A 13,331-nucleotide genomic window follows, 5' to 3' on the forward strand; every position below is an offset into this window, starting at 1 on the left:
AGGGCTTTTCTACTGTGCCCCTTCTGGGTCCTTTAGAACTCTGCAACTCTGCTTGCACACATGCTGTCATTTATAGAAGTCCCCAAAGAAGAGCTCCTCATGGGACACAGATCAGCCAACGCCAAGGTTCCACCTTGCTCTTCCCCTCCTGCAGTGGTGGCCCTGTGCTGAGATCCACCACTTGGGGAGCATGGGGCTCCTGCAAGAAGGGTAATGTTCAGCACGGCACACCCACAGTCCTTCCCTGGAAAATAAGCAGTACCCCAAAGGAAGTATAACCTACGGAGATTCAATTCTGCCTCCTAACATTCAATCATCTCACCATTTTTTGTCTGTGTTTTTTGATTTTTTAAAAATTGCCATCTGAGGGCTTCCCTGGTGGCGCAGTGGTTGAGAGTCCACCTGCCGATGCAGGGGACACGGGTTCGTGCCCCGGTCCGGGAAGATTCCACATGCCGCGGAGCGGCTGAGCCCGTGAGCCATGGCCGCTGGGCCTGCGCGTCCGGAGCCTGTGCTCCGCAACAGGAGAGGCCACAGCAGTGAGAGGCCCGTGTACCGCAAAAAAAAAAAAAAAATTGCCATCTGAAAGGTAGAAGAGGGAGGATTACAGGAAGTACCTCTAAGATTATACTAATGGCAAAGAGCATATTTCCTCCCTGAGCTCTCATTTGTGGACTCATTAATGTTTTCCCTCTTAAATTTATTTTTTCTTTCTAAATACATATATGTAAAATGTGTCAGTTATTAGAAATGACATGCATAATTATAATAAAGTCTTAATTTACTTTTGAATCTTGAGAGACAATATTTATTAGCATAATCTGTTTTAAATTTTTTATTTTATGTTGGAGTATAGTTGATTCACAGTGTTGTGTTAGTCTCAGGTGTACAGCAAAGTGATTCAGTTATACATATACATATATCCATTCTTTTTCAGATTCTTTTCCTGTATAGGTTATTACAGAATATTGAGTAAGGTTTCCTGTGCTCTACAGTAGGTCCTTGTTGCTTATCTATTTTGTATATAGTAGTGTATATACATTAATCCCAAACTCCTAATTTATCCCTCCCCGCCTCTTTCCCCTTCGATAACCATAAGTTTGTTTTCTAAGTCTGTGAGTCTGTTTCTGTTTTGTAAATAAGTTCGTTTGTATCATCTTATTCCACAGATAAGTGATATCATATAATGTTTGTTTTTCTGCATCTGATTACTAGCATATTCTTGAAAATTTAAATTTATTTTGTTGGTTGATGTGAACTGTCCCCTAAAATTATACACTACTAACCCTTTATTTATGAAAGAATTTCATATTCTCAAAATGCCTTTTACTCTTTCTTGGAAAGAGTTTTTATACAACAGTGAGGGGTTTTTGAAACTTTTAGGTGATTATTGTATAATTAAAAGCTAATAGTTATTAAAATGGGAACATTTCCATTTGAACAAAGTATTAATGCATTCAGGTCATTGTTGCTTTGATGAGTTTTATGAGTGTCATACTTCTACAATAAGCTGTAGAAGATAAAGTGTCAGCATAGAAGACCCTTGCAAAATAATAAAAATGTGTAATAATAAAAATGTATGATGCCATCCTAGTACAGAAAGTTGCTAGCAAGATTTATTCAACAGATTTTAAAAAATTTTTATATTCATATTTTTAAGTTGTTTTTTATGAGCTACACCTGCACATATGGTCAAACATCTACAGTGCTTATTACAGAGGAAAAAAGAACAGTGCCCTGCCCTATTCCTCTCCCCAGTCGCCTAGTTCATCCTTTTTAGCAGACTATTTTGGTGTTCACCTTCATTTTTTGTAAATAACATGAGTTTGGGGCATTATCCTCTAATTTTACACTGTGGAGAAGGAAGATTTAGCTCTGTTCTCCCTGTTTCCCACCGCACACACACACACACACACTCCCCACGCATTCCCATCCCTTCAGTGTAGGCCTAACATCAGGTAAGTATAGGGTTGGTCAAAAAGTTCGTTCAGTTTTAAGTAAAAATAAGACACATTTTTCATTTTCACCAAGAACTTTTTTTTTTTTTTAACATCTTTATTGGGGTATAATTGCTTTACAATGGTGTGTTAGTTTCTGCTTTATAACAAAGTGAATCAGTCATACATAAACACATGTTCCCATATGTCTTCCCTCTTGTGTCTCCCTCCCTCCCACCCTCCCTATCCCACCCCGCCAAGAACTTTCTTGAACAACGTATTCATTAACTGAACGAACTTTTTGGCCAGCCAACGCAGTACTTGAATATGTTCATTACCATGTGTATGTCCAAGCTACTTACACCATGAGGTAAACCATGATTAATTTTACTTCTCATACAGGTTTTCCTTCATATTTAAATTTTTTTTCTTTTTTTTAAAAAATTTATTTATTTTTGGCTGCGTTGGGTGTTGGTTGCTGCGCGGGCTTTCACTAGTTGCAGCGAGCGGTGGCTACTCTTTGGTTGCGGCTCATGTACTTCTCATTGTGGTGACTTCTCTTGTGGAGCACGGGCTCTAGGCGCGTGGGCTTCAGTAGTTGTGGCTCACAGGCTCTAGAGCACAGGCTCAGTAGTTGTGGCACACGGGCTTAGTTGCTCTGCGGCATGTGGGATCTTCCCAGACCAGGGCTCGAATCCGTGTGCCCTGCGTTGGCAGGCGGATTCTTAACCACTGGGCCACCAGGGAAGTCCCTTCCTTCATATTTTGATGTCTGAAAACAATCTTGTACACTCCTTGTCTTAATATACCTCCAATTAGTCACTATTATCGTTGTTCTACGGACTCAATGCTTCCTTCTGCTTCTCACACGTTCATCAGTGCCCCTTCTTATGGCTGCCTCTTGCATCCCCGCACCCCCCCACACTTCCTCCTGGGTTTAACTTCCCTCTTCCTGAGAGGGAAATGTGAGGAGATCTCTCAGCAAAGGTTTGTGGTAAACTACCTTTTTTACTCTGTGAATTTCATTTCCTCCTCATTCTGGAGCTAGAATTTAACTGAGAACGGAAATTTAGTTTAATGGCAATTCTTTCAGAAGTTCGAGGGTCAGCAGTGCCGCCGACGCGTCCTGCCTGCCGTGTCCTTGACCAGACAGGAGCTCCCAGGCTTCCACCGTGTGGCCGCGAGAAACTCCCTGCACTCCTATAATGAGCCCGGCACAGTGGTGAACCGCTTTCCCTGTTGTCCGTGTCCAGGTGAATCTTCCAGACAGTCCTAGAGACGATGATGTTTGAACTGAACAATTAAAGGTTCTGAAATCAGAGATCTTGAGATTAATAATGGCAGGAAAATCATCGCTTTTTAAAGTAATTCTCCTTGGAGATGGTGGAGGTGGAAGAGTTCTCGAATGAACAGATATGTGACTAATAAGTTTGATACCCAGCTCTTCCATACAATAGGTGTGGAATTTTTAAGTAAAGATTTGGAGGTGGATGGACATTTTGTTACCATGCAGATTTGGGACACGTCCGGTCAAGAGCGATTCAGAAGCCAAAGGACGCCATTTTACAGAGGTTCTGACTGTTGCCTGCGTTGATGATTCTCAAAGCTTCCAGAACTTGAGTAACTGGAAAAAAGAATTCATATGCGGATGTGAAAGAGCCCGAAAGCTTTCCTTTTGTGATTTTGGGTAACAAGGTTGACATCAGAGAGCGGCAGGTGTCTGCAGAAGAAGCACCAGCCTGGTGCAGGGACAACGGCGACTATTCTTACTTTGCAACAAGTGCAAAAGATGCCACGAATGTCGCAGCGGCCTTTGAGGAAGCAGTTCGGAGAGTGCTTGCTACCAAGGATAGGTCAGATCACTTGATGCAGACAGACACGGTCAGTCTGCATCGAAAGCCCAAGCCCAGCTCATCTTACTAGTGAAGTTAGGTTGCCTGTGCGATCTAACCAGCTCACATACATGCACAGATAAGCACAGGGTGGAGAAGAGAATTAGCGTTTGCAGCAATGGATCATGTACTCATGAAATTAAACTAACCATATTGCTGCCTTGTTGGTGGCAGAAGGGACACATCCACTCACAGGAGAAGCTACTTAGTAATGGCACCTTACCTTTATAAATTGTTAACGGTTGTCTAATAATGTTTAAATATGCATGTTACAGAGCTAATAAATGAGATGACCAAGGCTTTATAATTAAAACACTTGAGTATTCTAGAAGTTACTGTCTTTTCCCCGGGAAAATGGAGAACTACTTTTTCTATGTGTATATTTTTATGCAATTAGCATTGTTTCTGGTTCAGAGAAAACGTGTCCTAAAGCAATGTTAGATATTAAAGATTAAAATCCAATGCATTTGCACTGTTAAAAAAAAAAGGGGCTTCCCTGGTGGCGCAGTGGTCAAGAGTCCGCCTGCCGATGCAGGGGACACGGGTTCGTGCCCCGGTTCGGGAAGATCCCACATGCCGCGGAGCGGCTGGGCCCGTGAGCCATGGCCGCTGGGCCTGCGCGTCCGGAACCTGTGCTCCGCAACGGGAGAGGCAAGAAGGTCGAGGGTCTATTTCATGGCCTACGTTGTTGCTCTTGAGAAGTCTGCTTTCGGTTGACTGGCTCCTTGGGACGTCTTCTCCTTGCTACTTTTCAGATTTTTCTGTCTTTCTTTTGTTCAGTTTCTGTGTCTAGGGGTAAGTTTGTCATTATTTATCCTGTTCAGTACCTGTGTTTCTTGAATCTATGCTTGCTACCTCTTATCAGTTCTGGAAAACTCAGACTCAGTGTCTCCTAAAATACTGCTTCTCTCAATTTTCTCTCGTTTCTCCTCCTGGAACTCCGGTAAGTCATATTTTGGAGCTTCACGTTCCATTCTTCAGGTGTCTTAATTTTTCTCCGCTTTTCCATTTCATTATCTCTCTGTCATTTACATTTATTTCCTCAATTCATAAACTGTCTCTGCATCTGCATTTAATCTATTGTTTGACCAAGTCAATAAGACTATTTTCATTTATATTTTTATGTCTAGTTCTACTTGGTTCTTAGCACTAGATTTTCGTGTTCTTTTCTTTCCCTTTCGTTCTTTAATCATTTAAAAATTCCCATTTTTAGTCTCTTTTAGATTGTTCTATAGTTGAAGTTCTTGGGGTTGTACTCGTCCAGTTTGTGTCTTCCGGTGTGGAAGGGGATCATTTCTTCATGTGTTTTTAGTAACTTATTTTGAGCTCCTCTTCAGCAGGGCTTTTTGAGCGCATTCTATGCAGTGCTTCAGCCAGGGAACCCAGATGTAATACCGGTCTGATACAATTTTATATTTATTTTTTGGCTTGGGGGTTCGTACCCATAAACGAAAGCATTATCCATACATTAGGCCAGGGATTCTGTTTCTCAGAAGGATTCCCAGGAAAAGCTCCCCTCCTATCTCCTGTGCCACTGGGTGGTTTTCCCCCAACTTATCCTTTCTCGGAATATGCATTCCTCACAGGGACCTGGCTGTATTCCAGTCTCAGTCTCGACTCTCACAGACACTCAGGATTTAAAGAGTAAAAAAAAAAATTCCTTGAGTAGGTCAGTGTACTCATCCGTTTTCTTGTGAAACTGAAAAAAAAAAAAAAAATTCTGACCACTCATAGTGCCACTGGCAGAAATGTAATTGTTTTTTAACATGATAGCTTACAATATGGTGAAGCTCAGGGCGAGTTATACTCATCAGCTATAAATTTAAGATGAAAATTTCAAAAACTCCCATAGCAAACCTGCAGTGCCTCTATGAATTTACCCCAGAAGATAGCATAACAAGGAAGGTGATGTGATCCTGGTGCATGCTTCAGGAGGAGAGAATGAGGCCTTTGAGGAAAACATAGCCCCTGATAGCTCTTGACCTTCTTGGGGGAAAAAAAAAAGAGGAACCCCCCCAGGGTCTCATTTATTGGAGGAAATAGCCATTTTCTCATTTCTTTAATTTTCTGTATTTATGTATTTTGCCTTATCTGTAAGAGGACAGCCTTAGATTCTGCCTAAAGATAGAAACCTGGATCTGATCATCCCTTGAGGCTCTTCCCAGCTCCAAGATTTTAAGTCATTGTTAGCAGCAGCAGCAGCATTGTTGATACTTACACTGCACTAGGCAATGTGCTTGGCACTTTTACGTGTATTGTCTCATTTATTCCTGATAACAATCCTAAGGTGGGTTCTTGTTCCCAGTTTTCAGACCAGGAGTCTAGAAGCTCAGGGAGATTAAGGTCTCACCACTAAAGGTCACACAACTAAAACCTGAGTCAGGGTATGAATCAAGGTCTTCCTGTTTCTAGAGCCCATGGTTTTCACTGAGCACAAAGGTGTGAGGTCATTGCTTTCCCAAGAGACCTAGAAGGAAGTATCTGAAATTAGTCCCCATTCCTATGAGATACAAGGTGATACTTAGAGGGTAGAAGCAGTACTCGCTCTTCACTCCCTTAGATGGACAGCTCCCTGAGGAGAGGAGGTAAGTCACGAGGTCTCAGAGTTAGAAGGGATCCCATTGCTCTTTAGGCCCTGGGAAAATTGGATGATTTTTCCAAGGTCAAGTTCATTGACTGAGCCAAGATCAGAACAGTAGGCATTCCCATCTCCAGGGGGGCACCTTGACTTGTTTGCATTCACTGTTTCTTCTGCATAGTTCTTAGAGCCACTCACCCAGTCTCAGAATCCCTATACAAAGAGACTGCTGTGAGGGGATGGTGCTGGTGGCAATGGCTTTATTGTGATCATAAGGATGATTAGCTCTTGTGTCTTCTTTCTAATGGCGTGGGAGAGAATTTACAAAAATAATATTCACTGGTGATAGCCCCGTAGTCCCCAGTTAACGATAATCTACACGGCAGTTCTCATTAGTTTAATTTTTTTGTTCTTCTGTGAATTAGAATACATTTATTTTTTTTTAATTGCCTACTCTGACCCCCGGCAATGAAGCTGCACTTCTTTATGAATTCAGGGGACATCCAGCCCTAGAGATGCAGGAAAGTTGGCCGTGATCAGAGGCCACTCCTGGCTCCACTCCTTCCTTCACCCGTGGCTCTGACTGTCTGAGGTTCTAGTTCTGCTACCTCGGTTATGTTTGTCCTAGAGTGCTGGACTTATCCCAAGTTTTGGACTTTGACCACAGACTTCTTTATCACACATGAGAAAAAGAAAGGATAATTGAGGATTTCCTTACTTCTATTGATAAATAGGTTCTGTTTGGTGCACATTTGAGTGGTTTATACCAGTGTAATTCTGACTCTGCAGACCAGTCATCTGAGACATCAATCACTGAGCTTCCTTCCAGGGTCTCATTCTAAGGGAATTTGCCCCAACTTCACGAGCAACCTTAGCTGCTTACTAAATGCCAAGCGCTGTACCAGACCTATTACATGTTGCGATATTGTGATTTATAGGAAATATATAGGGCTTCCCTGGTGGCACAGTGGTTAAGAATCTGCCTGCCACTGCAGGAGACACAGGTTCGAGCCCTGGCCCGGGAAGATCCCACATGCCGCGGAGCAATTACGCCCGTGTGCCACAACTACTGAGCCTGCGCTCTAGAGCCCATGAGCCACAACTACTGAGCCTGCATGCCACAACTACTGAAGCCCGCGTGCCTAGAGCCTGTGCTCTGCAACAAGAGAAGCCACCGCAACGAGAAGCCCGTGCACCGCAATGAAGAGTAGCCCCCGCTCTCCACAACTACAGAAAGCCCACGTGCAGCAACGAAGACCCAACACAGCCAAAAATAAATAAATAAATAAATTTATTTAAAAACAAATATATATATATATATATTTGGTCATTCAGATGTATTTCTCATATATGTTTGATCTTTGTACACAGTTTCTGGCTCACAGCTCCCTAAACCCTCAGAATTTCCTGAAGGATAAAAACAATGGTAGCATCTTTTGTTATAATATTTGATCTTTTGTCCTCAGTTCCTGAAAATGCTTCAGAGCCATAAAGGTGAAATGGGTGGCTTGTTATGAATAACAAGCGGCTTTATGTTAATGAGGTGACTTTTGGAAATCAACTAAGGATTGGGGCTGGTTGCCAGGGAAACCAACCAGGAAAAGGGGTGGAACTTTCAGTCTCTTCCCCTGATTTCCAGGGAGGGGAGAGGGCCTAGAGGTTGAATCAATCACCAATGGCCAGTGAGTTAATCAATTGTGCCTGTGTGATGAAGCCTCCATAAAAACCCAAAAGGGAGGGAGTTCGGAGAGCTTCCAGGTGGGGAACAAGAATGCTTCCATGTGCCACTGTGCTGGGCCCCAAACTCCACAAGAACAGAAGCCCCTTTGTCCGAGACCTCACCCTATGTATCTCTTCAACTGGATATTGATTCATGCCCTTTAATATCCTTTGTAATAAATCAGTAATCTAGTGAGTGAGCAGATTTCCTGAGTTCTGTAAGCCACAGTAGAACGTTGATTGAACCCAAGGATGGGGTCGTGGGAACCTCTGATTTATAGCCAGTGGGTCAGATGTACAGGTAACAACCTGGACTTGCAACTGGCTTCTGAAGTGGAGGATGGTCCTGTGGGACTGAATCCCTAACCTGTGGAATCTGATGCTATCTCCAGGTAGATAGTGTCAGAATTGAGCTGACTTGTAGGACATGCGGCTAGTGTCCAGAGAATTGCTGGTGATGTGGGGAAACCATCCCATCCCCCCGCTGCTGCCCCACATTGGAATTGGGTTCCAGAACCATAGTACGTTGATAATCCATTTAAAACTCATAATAATCTGATAGAACAGGTTTTTTTTTTTTTTTTTTAAATCTCTTTTTCACTTGAGGAGACTAAGATTCAGAGGCATTAAGTAACTTACCAGGTACCTTGGCCACAACGATTGGCCCTGAGATGGATATCTTATCAAGTGTCATCCAGACACACTGGCTAGTGACTTGCAATCTGGCACAAAAATCAGCACTGAGCCAATCAAAAGCCTTTCTCTGGAATTTGGAGTTGGAATAGCTATGGTAGGTTCTGAAGGGTGAGAGTTGTGATCTTGTGGTGGTGAAAAAGACCTTAAAAACATAAATCACAAAGTGAAAATTTATGAAATTTATTACAAAATTCGAGATTTTAACCTAATGAATAACACCATTATCAAAGTTAACAAATGAGTCGTATTTTCAAGTCTAAAATGAGCAGGTTAATGTCTAAATATGCAAGAAATTCCTGGAAGTCAACAAAAGGAAGATTGAAAACTGAATAATGAATGAAAGATAGAAAATTCCAGAAGATAATGCACCCTCACGGGAAGTCAGAAAAAAATAAAAATAAAACAGTAGAGATCACTTTACAGTCAGCAGGTTTCCAGAAATTAGCAAGTTTGATAGTACCTATTGTTGAGGTGAGGTGGGGTGTTACCGAGTCCAAGCTCCCGCTCGCCACCCCACTACAGGCCGAGGAATCAGGAGGCGAGGTATTGAGGTAAAGAATACAACTATTCGGAAAGCCGACAGACTGAGAAGATGGCAGACTAGTGTCTCTGAAAAACCATCTTATCGGGGTCTGGATGCCAGTTTCTTTTATAGAATCAGAGAGGGAAGTAAAGCAGAAAGGCAAAATAGAGAGGGAGAGGCAGTGAGGAAGTAAAGTAAAAAGGGCCATCAGTCTTGCAAAACGCGTCCTGGAATGGCCAGCCTCGGTGAGGGGATGTGTTAATTTCAGCCATTTACAGGTGGGCAGGGTCAGATTGTCTCCTTGTGAGCTGAACAAAGGCACTTTAGTTTAAGTGCCAGGCAGAGGAGCAGGGTTCCCTGAGTCCGGCCATTATGTGTGAAAGTCAAAGAAACAGATCCAACATGGAGTCTGATTTAGCTCTTCCCTGTTACAGGGGAGCAGAAATCTCAGAGCCCCTCTGGCGGAAGTGTAAATGGATATAGCCATTCTGGGGAGCAATTTGGTGGTAATTAAGGAAATTAAGTGTGCAAATACCAGCCATCCTCTCCTGGGCTGTATCTTAGGCTCTTACACGGGGAAGAGTATTAGGCTGTTCATCACAGCATTGCTTTTTTCTCCCCCCTCCACACTGCGAGGCATGTGGGAACTTAGTTCCCTGACCAGGGATCCAACCCGTGCCCCCTGCAGTGGAAGCGCAGAGGCTTAACCACTGGGCCACCAGGGAAGTCCATCACAGCATTGCTTGTTGTCATAGGCAGATGGAGGTAACCCAGAAGCCCTTTGCCAAAAGAAAATATAATAAAATGCGGTGATGTGTATTGTAGAATAAGATTCTGCAATTAGAAGCTATAAACCAGATGTATATACAGCAACACAATTAGATCTTAAAAATCATGGTACTGGGTTTTAAAAAGTAAGAAACAGATCTAGTGCCATACTATTTATATATTCAAAGATCCCTCTGTATCCAAGGATACATGGAAAACACTAGAGTAGCTGCCTGCAGGGGTGAGGACAATGTGAATGAGAATTGGAGATAAATGAGAAAATATAAATAAAACAAGAAGACCTTGCACGGGCTGATGATTATGTACCTAGAATGAAGGAGTATTATTGAGTTAACTCTAAACTGGAAGCCAGAATAAAAGAAAGAACTGAAATGAGCAGGAAAATAAAGGACACGAGTAAAGCCAGCAAGCCCGCCCATAGACTGAAAAATGCGCCCCACACGCAGAGCCAAGCAAGTGGACCAGAGATGATGCATTGCCGCGGCTCCAGTTCCCATCACATCCAGCCTGCTTTAATCACCGTTCTTGGGCTTCGGAGAGATGCCCCTCAAGTTCCCTATAATCACCCCTCTGGTCCTCTAAGGCACCTCAAGTGTATGTAATCCAGCAGACTGGCAGCTCTTATGAGGGCTCTCTCTCTCTCTGTCATTTTTTTTTTTTTTTTTTTTTTTGCGGTACGCGGGCCTCTCACTGTTGTGGCCTCTCCCGTTGCGGAGTACAGGCTCCGGACGCGCAGGCTCAGTGGCCATGGCTCACGGGCCCAGCCACTCCGCGGCATGTGTGAACTTCCCGGACTAGGGCACAAACCCGTGTCCCCTGCATCGGCAGGCGGACTCTCAACCACTGCGCTACCAGGGAAGCCCTCTCTGTCATTTTTTTTCATCCCAATCTCCCAATTCATCCCCCCCCCATACACACACACCCCTTTCCCCCTTGGTATCCATACATTTGTTCTCTACATCTATGTCTTTATTTCTGCTTTGCAAATAAGATCATCTTTACCATTTTTCTAGATTCCACATATATGCGTTAATATATGATATTTGTTTTTCTCTTCCTGACTTACCTCTCTCTGTATGACAGTCTCTAGGTCCATCCATGTCTCTGCAAATGATACAATTTCATTCCTTTTTATGGCCAAGTAATATTCCATTGTATATATGTACCACATCTTCAGAATGACCATCATCAAAAAATCTACAGACAGTAGGGCTTCCCTGGTGGTGTAGTGGTTGAGAATCTGCCTGCCAATGCAGGGGACACAGGTTCGAGCCCTGGTCTGGGAAGATCCCACAAGCCGCGAAGCAACTAGGCCCGTGAGCCACAACTACTGAGCCTGCGCATCTGGAACCTGTGCTCCGCAGCAAGAGAGGCTGCGACAGTGAGAGGCCCGCGCACCGCGATGAAGAGTGGCCCCCGCTCGCCGCAACTAGAGAAAGCCCACGCACAAAAATGAAGACCCAACACAGCCAAAAATAAATAAATAAAATTTAAAAAAAAAATCTACAGACAGTAAATGCTGGAGAGGGTGTGGAGAAAAGGGAACCCTCTTATACTGTTGGTGGGAATGTAAATTGATACAGTCACTATGGAGAACAGTATGGAGGTTCCCTAAGAAACTAAAAATAGGACTACCGTATGACCCAGCAATCCCACTCCTGGGCATATACCCAGAGAAAACACAATTCAAAAGCATAATTCAAAAATATACACACACCCTAATGTTCATTGCAGCACCATTTACAATAGCCAGGACATGGAAGCAACCTAAATGTCCACCAACAGAGGAGTGGATAAAGAAGATGTGGGATCTCTTTTTGCCTCCTGCCCAGTAGTGGACAGAACACATCACTCTCACGTTCCCAGAAAACAGCAGTGCTAACAGAAGTATTGAGATCAACGGAGATTGTGCTGAGGAACCTGTAGAGGAGATACAAGGACGGATTTACAGCACAAACACTGCAACACAGATATCCTCAGACTCTCCAGGGGGGCCACCAAATGGATTATTTTCCTCCAGGCAGCTCTCAGTCCTCATTCTTGGGTCTTGGCTACTCCTAAACCTTCCCCTCAGGCTTCTAAATTCTCTTTTATTTATACAGGGCAATTTTATTTTGGCCCAGAGCCTCTAAACGTGCATATCCACGCCCCTGTTTCCTGGACCACCCTAAAATGAGAAGTACTAGAGGCTTGGAGATACAGCGTAAGTCGTTCATTTGTTTTTTCTCTTTCATACTCAACCAAAAAGTCTTGTCTGACAAAAACACTAGCTCAGGGCAGAGAAAATGAAACAAAGCCCCATATGACCTGTCCGTTTGGAAAGTCTGAGCTTCTTCGTAAGGTCACTGGACTGAGGCACTGAGGACCAGGACCTTTGGATTCCACTTCCTGAAGATTACAAAGACCAGCTGGGAAACCTGTCAGACAAGTTCCTTTAACTTGTGCCAGTTTTCTCAACCACAGAACGAGAAAAACAAAGTAAGTCCTCTGTATTTCACAGGTTTGTTAAAAGGTTCAAAGGAAGATGTGTATTTTTGAAAAATAACTTTTGACTTGGGTAATGTTTGACAAGTGTTACAATGAGGCATGTGCTGCATATCGTTTTTCTTTGAGGGGGAGGATTGAGAAGAGTATTTATGGTATAATCTCATATCTGTTAAAAAAAAGAAAGCTAAATACACTTGTCTACAAAACTGGCAGGATAAACAAAAATGTTTTACCAGTGGTTATCTACAAGATGTGATAAGAGTAAGTGAATTGGAGAGAGGGACTTTTAACTCTGAAAATGTTTGAATCTTTTTAAAACCAGGAGTACAGTATATACTACTTTTATAATAAACATTAGGCAATACTACTACTGTTACTACTACTACTAGGTTGGACTACCAAACAATTTGATTTTTTTCTGGGTTAAACACAGCATGGTTCTGCCTGTCACACAAGGTGACAGAAGAAACCCTAATACCTCTGGCTTCATTTGTATCAAGGACTTCTATTTGCTCAGTTAAATTAGGGGTAATTATTCACATCCCAGTGATTCGTATTACAATTTTGTAATGAAATTCACATATGGTACCTGCGCTTAGAGTATCTTTAAGCCATCTGACCCCACACTTCAGGAGCAGGGCTCATACTATACAAAAGGTAATCGTGCAGGTAGATCTATACTAGAGGGAACCTGACTGGGGATGAATGTA

The 13,331-nt window shown here is 43.0% G+C and overlaps 1 pseudogene; it reads left to right on the plus strand.

Moving 5' to 3' along the window:
- The first annotated feature begins 51 nt into the window (after nucleotides 1-51).
- Nucleotides 52-4,314, plus strand: LOC101289306 (ras-related protein Rab-9A-like; annotated as a pseudogene).
- Nucleotides 4,315-13,331: the final 9,017 nt, after the last annotated feature.

The sequence above is a fragment of the Orcinus orca genome, chromosome 10 (genome assembly GCF_937001465.1).
Source record: "Orcinus orca chromosome 10, mOrcOrc1.1, whole genome shotgun sequence".
Taxonomy (NCBI): Eukaryota; Metazoa; Chordata; class Mammalia; order Artiodactyla; family Delphinidae; genus Orcinus; species Orcinus orca.